We start from the raw sequence: 5,001 nt of genomic DNA, 5'->3' as shown, positions 1-5,001 counted from the left end.
ACTGAGGACCCAAGTTGATCACGGGAAACCACATAGTAAAAGTTGAAAGTCAATTTCTGCAGACTGTCCTCTGATGTCCAAATATGTATATAAGAGCCATGAGACATGTAAATGCACACTTATCACTGACATACACACACACACACACACACACACACCAAATGAAAACATGTAGTTAAATATTTTTCCAGGAAAAACTTAAGCAGAAGAATCCCTGACAAGTTCAAAGAAAGATATCATTTATATTTATATTTAATATTACTCCTAGCTCACACAAGATCAGACCAAAATATTAAAAATCTGAGATCTTTTTTAATTTATCATCTATCTGGTTATCTATCTATCTTTCACATACCTATCCATCTATCTGTTTATCTAGCCACCTATCTAGGCATTTAATATATACATGAAAAACCTAAACATACTGAAGCTTTGTTTTGGAAAATTCACAAAATATCACAAGGAGGATAAATGATGTAATTGATTTTGAAAAACAAAAAACAAACCAAAATGTATATGACATTCACCCCAAATACATTTTTAAAGGGTTTATCCAAATTTGATTATCATGTTCTACAAATTTTTGACTGTCTTAGAAATTGTGTTCAGTATTACTTCAGCTCTGAGTCTGTTTCACTGATTACTATTGTTATTCTACCTGCTGGATATGCTTTGGTGAAAGGTAGCATTAGGTGGCTTTCCACACCTAATGTACCGTTGTAGCCTGGAAAACTTAAAACTGAACATACATGTCCTCCAGCTCTACTCAATCATCTTACATAAGTGAAGGAAATTCTTATTATAATATGTTAATTAGCAATTTTACATGTAGTCAATACTTTCTTATTATAATACTCCATTTTAAAATGTTGTATTTCTTAATGTGTGTGTGTGTGTGTGTGTGTGTGTGTGTGTGTGTGTGTGTTTTGCATTCAGTAGCCTATGTGTACATCAGAGGACATTGCTTCTCTTCATCTATCATCTGGGTCGCTGGGATCAGATTGTAGGCTTATCAACAACTTTCTTCACCAGCTACGCTATCTCACCAGAAAATGTTTCCCATGTCCAGCTTGTGCAATGCTACTACTAGGCAGACATTGTTTTCCATGATAACAACTTTAATTTACTCTAACCATCCACAACAAAACAGTTCAGAAGGGTAGCAGGTCATTCCATACTAATTGTTTTTCCAGAAAATCTCTGAGCTTCTCTTCTTTACGGATACTTTTTTTTTCATTTTCCTCCATTCTTGCCTCCAAAGCAAATATACTAAGGGTGAGAGAGAGAGAGAGAGAGAGAGAGAGAGAGAGAGAGAGAGAGAGAGAGAGAGAGAGACAGAGACAGAGACAGAGACAGAGAGAGAATTTGTGTGTTTCAGTGTGAGTATGTGAATATGAGTGTGTTTGTGAGTGTGTGTGTGTGTGTGTGTGTTTTGTGAGTGAATGTGTCTTTTGTAACATGAACCATTTTATGAAGACATCATTTGGGGATCTCTAAAATTACTGACTAAACATGTCTGAAGTTAAAGCAGACAAACAAAAATCAAACAAAAAAATGTAACATTATGAATTAGAATTTTACATGTAGAAAATTTTCTGGACCTTTAAACAGAGAAGTATCTTAACCTGTCCAATTTAAAAAAAAAAGCAGTTTAAACTAATAATTCAGGATATTATAAAATATTCTATTATGTCTGTGTTATAGCTATGGTTAGTATTAGGAGATAAGAATAGGTTTAGAATGCTAGCAAGGTATATAGTTTAAAATATTCAGTAGTAGAAAATATATGAGGAAATTATCTTTATTTTCACATTTAGAATTACACAATGAGTGGAAGACTTGGGTAATACTAATAAAAACAATGATCTTGAAGGCTTGTTTCATTTAAAAACATTAAAAATGGCTACAATGAAGAAGTTACAGGGGATCTGATGTAATTTCAGTGCTCAGCTATTCTGGATAATTGCAGAAGTCCAGATGTTCTGGATAATTCTAGAACGCTAATTAAAGAAGGTAGGTGGTTGATGGATAGAGATGTAAACCTGTGTGGATAGCTTCCAAGAAAACCTGATGAGGGAAATGCTCTATTTTAGAAAAGGTTACAACATTACCCAATATCTGAGGTTTCAATCAGTTTGGGGGATATCTTTCTTAGGCAACACTTTGAAAGACCCACAGTTCTTGTGATTCATTTGTATTTGTAATGTCACGTGTAGTGCCAGAGGACATTAGGTGATACTTAAGAGGATATGAATGTGTATAGCTATTGAGAAGTATAGATTGAGTAAGTAATGCAGGAAAATAGTGCAGGGGTGCACTGTATTTGATAGCAGGACTGATTCCCACTATTCCACAGAAGTGCGAATGGCCTTTAAAGACATTTGCTACACAACAAGATTATCAAATGTTTATGATAAATGCTCACAAAATTAAGATAACTTATTTTTTAGTCTCTAAGAAGAGCAAAATGTTGCATGAGTGAGTGGCAGATAGTAAGGACAATCACACAGGAACAGAAGATGTTTGTCCTGAGTCTTCATCTTTGCTTCCCATTGTGCGTGTAAAACTCAAGGCTCGTATTTAATTACAATGAAAGTCATTCCAAAGTTCTTTTCTTAATTGAGAATTGAGACAGGTTGATTATGATGCTTCTGTGTTCTTTTTCCTTTTTTTTTTTTTTATATTTTATTTATCCTGAGATCAAAAGCATGTCTTATTAACTGGCCTTGAAGGAGAAACAAAGCAAAACAAAAAGTAAGTAAACTACAGCTTGACAGCATCCTCAATAACATAATCTCTGAGGCAAACAATCCAGAAAATAATTTCCCAGGGTGCGAGAGCTCTGGACCTCTCCTAGGAAAGAGTTTGCAGTGTTTTCATTCTGTTTATTTACTAATATAAAGGTGGTTTTCCTATTGATTTTTTTTCACATTGCTTGAGCATTTTCTCAAATGTCTACAGAGTCTGCCAAATAATCTATAGTTCCTTGTTGATAGAGTCATATAATGTCATCAATCATAGGGCTAATTAAAAATAAGCTATACACTTGTTTTCCAGGGCATAATATATATGTGAAAGATGAACCAATATTTTATCATACCCAACAATAAAGTTGATTATGAACATAAATAGAACACGCATCATCTTGTAAAAATTTGGGTCTCATGTTGCTTGCAAAGAGGGTACTAATGTTAATGATAAATTTAAATATTGATGCTTGGGAGCTAAATGCTTTTTTCTTTTTTAATTTTGGATTTATGTAACTAAACTTGTTAGGATATATTCCATCATACTTATATTTTCATTTAACTTTTGGATGATATTGACGTTGTGTCTAATATTTTAGAATACAATTTTATACACATTGGTACTTAGATGACAAGTGAATAATCATGTCAGATATTTCTATGATGATTTCTTTGTTACTGTTTTCTTTGTAATATACATGCATACACACACACACACACATATATATACATATAATATATGCAACTCTATTATATATATAATATATATCTTCAAACTATATCTTGACCCTTTACAAAATCAGGAGTAATTTAACAAAATATATTCAGTGTCATCATATTTTTGGCTGTATGACAGGGATACATGGAGATAAGTGACATCCTATCACAGAAGCATGGACTGTGGATTTCATGTTCTGCCTCAGCTTTAGAAACCCAGGATTAGTTTATTCTCAAATTTACTATGGTTAATATTTTTCTGTTTCTCCAACTACTACGAATAAGTCTTCGGTAGTACTCCTAAATATCACTCTTATTCTTGTGTGTTTATAAACCTAAAATGGACAAGTGTTCCATTACACATCATTTTCTCTTGCCACAGATCGCTTTTTCTTTAAAAAAAAAAAAGTGTTATGAAAGAACTAAAAAGAGCTTTAAAAGACACTGGCAGACTGTACCTTTATAATGCAATTAAACCCACCTGGCTTTTCTGCCCCAAATCTGCAGGGTGCATGCTGTTTTGACTTATCTGTGGAGTAACATCATCATTGCATAGGTCTAAGTAACTGAACACTTGGATTTATATTGGTATTTACTTTTGGGAGTTAGCAGAATTTTTAAAAAGGTGTATATTAGTGAGAGATCAGGAATCACCAGGAATATTCTGTCAGACAGAATATTTGGTTTTCAGCCAAAGGAATAAATACCTTGTTTGCTGGTCCATATGCTCCTAACTTTCCTGTTTGTGTAATAGGAAGAAGCAGTCAAAACTTGATCTATGCCCTTAGCATAGGCTGTACCTTTCCAGTAGTAAATGATAAAGCTGTAGAAGAAGCAGAAAAAATTATAGGTTTGAGGATAGGCTAGGATACACTTCAGATAGAATAGTAATCTTAAAGTTAGATTGCTTATTTGTATGTTTGAATCCTTGAGTTCTATTTCCACATTACATAACCAAAATAAATTTTGTAGAAAAAACTCATATAGGAATAACCCATGGCTATCAAACATATTCAAAAGTATATTTCAGTGATGAAAAATTTCTCATTAGACATCATTCCTAATAGCTTGCCATACCATTATATAGCACCATGAGCTGGAACACAGCCTGGGTGTATAGGCATTTAAAGAAAATTCTAGATTCACACTATATATCTATAAACATCACATAAAGTCAAATATAATACACTTAGTATACATTAACATATAAAATAATATACACTAGGGTGATGCATTTAGCACATCTCATATATATATGTAATGTAAAAATGCTAATGTGTATGTATATCAAATTCATGCACATTCCTAATGTATTAATTTTTTTATATTATACTCTGGAGTGGTGCTATATAGCTTCTCTTATGTAAATTTTTCTGTGGTAGCTTTAGATAATTGTATCATGAAGGAGCTACAGGATTATATGGTAGGCTACATAGAATTCTAGAATTCAAAAGTTCACATTACTTGAGGTATTTGTTTGAGCATTTCCTACTTTCTTACACAAAGTATAACGTGATCTTCACAACATGCTTCATTA

The sequence above is a fragment of the Phodopus roborovskii genome, unplaced genomic scaffold, assembly GCF_943737965.1.
Source record: "Phodopus roborovskii unplaced genomic scaffold, PHOROB, whole genome shotgun sequence".
Lineage (NCBI taxonomy): Eukaryota > Metazoa > Chordata > Mammalia > Rodentia > Cricetidae > Phodopus > Phodopus roborovskii.
This window is presented reverse-complemented; position numbering follows the sequence as displayed.